Source organism: Hakea prostrata, chromosome 1 (genome assembly GCF_041222555.1).
Source record: "Hakea prostrata isolate BN-2017 chromosome 1, UWA_Hpros_2, whole genome shotgun sequence".
Classification (NCBI taxonomy): Eukaryota; Viridiplantae; Streptophyta; class Magnoliopsida; order Proteales; family Proteaceae; genus Hakea; species Hakea prostrata.
Genome location: NC_142600.1, coordinates 31,347,848 through 31,353,847, shown reverse-complemented (window position 1 = coordinate 31,353,847; position 6,000 = coordinate 31,347,848). Strand labels below are relative to the sequence as shown.

At 39.0% G+C, this 6,000-nt stretch overlaps 1 protein-coding gene across 1 annotated transcript in view; it reads right to left on the bottom strand.

Annotated features, from left to right (window-relative positions):
- The window catches only part of LOC149028738 (histone-lysine N-methyltransferase ATXR3-like), an 80,118-nt gene that overhangs the window by 9,308 nt on the left and 64,810 nt on the right, over positions 1 to 6,000 (bottom strand). The window lies entirely within an intron of this gene.

Genomic DNA, 6,000 nt, shown 5'->3' with positions numbered 1-6,000 from the left:
GTTTTTCTATCTTTGAAAATCTTAGGAAGATGTCTTTGTGGGCCATCTCAGTAGAAGATATGGTGTTTGACCCAAAACCCATGGATATTGATGATGGTGTTTCCTTATGGAAACCTTACTTGATTTGGTGTTGAACTATTTATTTGTGAAGAAGAACTTGGTTGATGGACCTAAAGCTTAGTTGGACCTGGTTTGAAGACTTCCTCCATACTAGGTAAGTAGTACGATGTATTGAAAGAAGCCCATCCAAAAATATTGAAGTTAGGCCCATTAAATCCCTATTTTTGAATAAGTTGTCCAGGCAGTGGCATTTTGGTAAATATCTGTTTTGAAGGTTTTCAAAAGCTTTATTTCTTTTAATTTCGTGGTAAACTATTCCCACCATGTTTCTAAACCTCTAGATAGTGTGGGATCGATCTTTGAACTTCCTCTTTGGCAACCAATCAATCATCGGGGTCAATTTGGTCAGTTCGGTGAAACCCTAGTAACTCTTGAACTCTTTGTGCTATTTAAAAGGGGGAACTCCATGTGTTTCACTCTCAATCTGTTTCTAAGCCTTGGGAGAACGTAGGAATATCCCTAGAACCTCTCCTTCGAAGCCAAGGAAGATCCTCTAGTATCTCTTGGGTTTCTTCAGCGGTTTCTCTTCTAAAAGGTTGGTATTCAATTTGCTTCTTCTTTAATTCATTCTTTCTTCTCTACTTCTGATTTTCTGATCATGAGAAGGGTATTACACTACTGTAATGACCTCTTCTTTAATTCTTTTAACCCTAAAGTGAATCCCCTAATTCACTCTATGATCTTGAAGCCATATGGCGATGATCCTTGATTTTGATTCCACCAAAGCTCTTAATGATACTTTCCCTAATTTCCTACCTATCTTTATTATTGTGGGGAAGGTCTCATATTATTACCATGACCTTCCCTTGTGTCCTCATGATTGAGGAGTTGATCCTTGTTTTTCTTTGGAACAATTGGCAACCCTTTTATTTTCTATTAATTCATTGGACTCTCCCCAAAACCTTTCTTGATTGTAAATTCTGTGCCCCTAAGGGTGAATCTTTATTCTCCCTAGTCTTTTCGTGGGATACACGGATTCTTGTTAGTAAATCCCTAATTGTATGATTTGAATTTGTTTCCCTTCACTTTAATTGAGAACCTTATTTTCTCTCATTAGTAGACCCTTCCTAATTCCATCCTTTATTTTGAAATACTAATGAGATATTCCTTTATCTATCTTGGGTTGTTTTTGTGAGAATTAATTATGGGTAACTCTCATGAGAGGTAACCAACTCTTATGAGAGGTAACCATATATGAAACCCTATTGTTCTTTTATCTGTTGGAAACTCCCCAACACCTTTTTCAGATTGTGCATTCGTTGTTTCTCTTTCCCTTGGGTGATATTTGTGTTAACCTAAACTTGATCACTATATTTTATTCATGATCCATGTTTAACCTAATTAGGATTTCTAATTATTCTTTCTTCGTTCTTGTTCTTTTTGAGATCAGGAAGAAGATGATGCATTCTTGCAACCATCTATTCCATGATCTCATTCTATTCTTTGAGATCTATGATCATCATCATGATCTTAACCCTAGCTAATAGATTCCTTGACCTAACCCTAACCCTTGAATGATCTTTCTGGAAACCTCTTGTAACCTTCCATGTGCGGGAAACCTCATGGGTAATGTTTCTGTTAACATAAACTAGATTTCCTATGATTTCTTGCTATTTTCTTGATAACAATCATTCCCTCTCTTTCCGTGATCATAACCTTTTCATGAGCCATATGTTATGATGAAACCCTAACCTCTTTGTTACAAACCTATTATGATTGATTTTTCGGACTATGATCTCCCCCATGTCTTCATTTGGGTTTGGTTGTACTTGGTCTTCAACCCCATGAGCAAAGCACCCTTGTATGACAAATTTCATGGGGGCGGTTACTAGTGGCGGTCGCTTAACCTAAGCGACCGGCCCAAGCGCCCGGTCCTTGGTCTGTTTCGGGGATTTTGCCCCTATTTTGCCCCAGAGACTTCTATAAAAGGCAAACTCCGTCTCTTTAACGATTACTTTATTCGTTATTTCTTATTTGGGAGTTAAGACGGCTGCGGGGAAGATCCGAAAGAGTCTCTCGGATCGTACCGGTGGTTTGGAGGATCGGTTCTCTTCTTCTCTGGCTTTCGGTGTGAGGTATTGAACTAACCCTTCGTTTCTCTACTCTTTTATCTCCGTTAGTTTGGTTTTACCCTTTTTCCTCGTCACTTGTGATTACCCCTTGGTTATTCTTTACCCTTTTTTTTATCTGCGTGAGATGGAATAACCATAAACAGAACCCTGCTTCTGTGAGATGGAAAATTCAATAAAGGAGAGGGTTAGGGATAATCCACTGATGATAGGGGATTGCTTTCTCTTACCCTTTTGTCTTTGGGAGTGTTTAATTCGAGACTTAGGATGAGATTACTCGAAAACCGGATTGAAATCGAGTAATCAGAAGCCTGAGTTTCGGATTGAAGCTCACTGTTTTTGGGGCGGTCACTAGTGGCGGTCGCTTAACCTAAGCGACCGGCACAAGCGACCGGCTGGTAAACAGTGACCAAATAGATTTCGGTTTTGATTCAATTTGGTTTATGTGACTTATACATTCTTGTAACCCTATGCCTAGGTGTTCTCTGTTTCAAATAAAAGTCTTATAATAGTTTTTGGATTGCAAGTTAGAGGACTTCTACTAAATTACAGGTAAGGACATGCATTCTTATTTATATGCAATTACATATACATGATGATTCTGTTGTTCTATTTACTATTCTTTGATCATGTAACTTGCTGTAATTGTATAAAGTATGTGAATCTTATTGTACACTTGTTGTTTGTGGTATTCCTTGATGTACTTCATCTTTTATGATATTGCACAACTGTTCATGGTATGATAAAGAGTGTTGTAGTGTGATTGTGATGGAAGGGGTATTCCATTGGGATATCTTGGCTTGGGATATCAGAAGGCTGTGGAATGGGACACATGCCTGCTGATGTCTCCAGCACTATCATGATTACTTGATGACATACTTAAGGAGTCTAGAATTGCATGGCTAGGTACCCCACATGCTATTACCCTTTCGGCAGGGGAATTGAAGCCGGGTGACCCGTGACAATGGTGACGTGACTATGTTTCATCCAACAGCGGTAACCAGTCCGTGCGGAGACTCAGTGGTCCACTATTGGTCATGTAATGGTAGGGTTGCATATGTTAGGGTTGGGCTCATGGACGTCCAAGGAGCGGACCGGGTGTCGCGAGGAGTCATGAGAGCATCCGCCCCAATAATATGTGGATGACCATAGGGTTAAGGAGTGGAGTCCAACAGAGGTAGCCAGTCCGTGAGGATTCTTACTCCTAGGTTGCGAAGGATACTTTGAACCGAGTTGGTTGGTGCCATAGGGGAAGTATCTGGACTTCATATAGTATGTTACCATTATGACCTTGCATTGGATTAGAAACCCCGACATGCGCCGGTACTCATTGCCAATGGTCGTGGTGAGAGAGTGTTGACTTAACCCCCAACCACGGTTTTGAGAGCCGGTGTGGACTTACCCCTTTGCCCGGGATCCCTACGGAGGTAACCGGTCCTTGCCGGATCGGAGTGATGAGACTTACCCAAAGGAGGGCTGGTGTATATCTTAAAGCATGTCAGCCATTAGAGACTTGCATAGTTAGATCTTAGTAGCATTCATATTTCTGCATACCATGCATATCATTTCATCTGTGCATTCGTGGATTGTATTGACATATATATGAGAATTTCTTGTTCCTTACTGAGTTCGTTGGAACTCATTCCTTTCATTGTATGTATTATATAAATTGTACAGATAGTTGCACAATGTCGGAAGTTGGAGATGATTCATATGAAAGAGCTTTCTCGTATGAAGCTGATGTGAGACAGACAGTGGTACATGGACTTGCAGAGCATGAAGCCTCCTGAAGATGAAGACTATTTAGTTACTTATTTTGCTTCCGCTGAACTCAATATTACATTTGATTCTTGATTCTTTCCTTTGATTATTTCTTGGATATTTATTGGAGTATTTGGACTCCTGTAACCTTTTATTAATTATTGCACTATTCTTGCTCTTGATTACCGGTATTTGTATTTATTATTATTGATAGACTAAAACCATGGATCCTGTGACGGTTCGCATCCACGGGTCGTCGGGCGGTTAACCGGGCCTGGCGGGCGGGGTGTGACAGAGTGGTATCAGAGCCAGGTTTTACAAAGTCAATAATAGTTAATACAAGTATTAGATGAGCAATCTGAGTCATAGATCCATAAGTGACTCAAGCCGTCTTAGAGGTGAATAATAGAGAACCTTGGATTAGAAACTTGAATAAATGAAGCATAATACACAAGTTTGAATAATGCACAATAATTACAATTTATGACTTGTACTTGGGTAGTAGTCATGGGTTAAAGTTTAGTTGTCAGTTTTAAGTTATGGTTTGTGTCGAGTCATGAGTTGTCCTTGTGAGTGAGTTTTGTTGTGAGATATTGTTAGGAGTAAGTCGTCATATGAGTCTGAGTCATGTTGTCGTCATGAGTTGTCGTACGAGTCTGAGTCGGGAGTTGTTGTTTTAAGTTGTCGTTGGGAGTAGTGGTTGTGAGTGGTCGTTATGAGTTATGAGTCATAACTAAACATTGAACAATTGTTAATGCAACAAAAGAAAAGCATAATATACAATAACACAAGTGATACAAATTTAACTTCACTAATCACTTAGGTTTACAATTCGAAAGTGAATACATCCGTGTTGACATAAAAAGGAATTCCTAGAACTGTTTGTCTTGTTAATCGTTTCTGAGAATCAAGCTGATCTTTCATAGTTTGAGACTCCTCCTCTTGTTGTGTCAGTCAATCTTCTATAATGTTTATGTGTGTCTCCATCCTCTCCTATTGAGTCTCTATCCTTTCTTGTGTGGAAGTTATTGCCGACAACTGAGAAACCACACCCGATGCCTCGAAAGTTGAATTTGATGGACCTCTCACCTCAAACTGTCGAGCTGGAATAGTTTCCTCCTCATCTTCTTGAATCTCCTAACCTTGAGTCTCATCCTGAGCTTGAACCTCATCCTAGTGCTCATTCTCATCCTCAGTATCCTCATCTTTATCATTACATACCCTCATCATCATCATCTTTCATCCTAAACCAAAATCTAATCTGAAGTTTTGACTATTTCTTTCTTATTTTGTTATAATCTCTGCTTGTGTGTTGTGTGTTGTGGAAGACCTTGGAAACCCTATAATCTTTTGGGAAGCCTAGAAAACTTTTCTTCATGTTCGTTATTCATAGCCTTTGTTCTTATCTTCGTTCGATTTGTCACTTGTACATCTCTCGCATTCTTATCATCTACTTTGTTTTGAATTCCTCTTTGCCATTTAAGAAGTCAGCCAAGAGTCTAGTTTGTTGTACCTATTAGATCTATTTTCGTTGTACTTTCCATCCCCTTGTAAAGATTCGGAAATCCCAACTAATCCTAACCTTGCTACTGTGCCAAATGCATACATACCATATGCATTGTTCGATTTATTTCTCTACCGTATAAGTTACCTAGTTTCGTTTGGTGGAAGTTTACCCCGAAGCTAACCTATTCTCTCTTCTATTTTTTAATGCCTTCTATCTCCTTTTGATAGGAGGGTGATCTTAAATCATTCCCATAACTAATCCTTCTATCCCTGTTGTTCTAAAGTGGATCTCCATATACTCTATAACCTTGTGAATTCTCCACATGATGATTTCGAAGATAAATCAAGTGTGATCTTCCTGAATTGTTATTTCCTTCTAATTGTTTCAAGACTTCAAAATTTTCATCTCCTATTCTTCAATCAAAGATTAATAATCTCTCTTGTGTTGTATTGATTTACTTTTACTATGTTTTATTCTTTGTGGTTGAGGCTATGAAGAAGATGCCGCATTCTTGCAACCATCTCTTCTACAACCTCCTTTCAT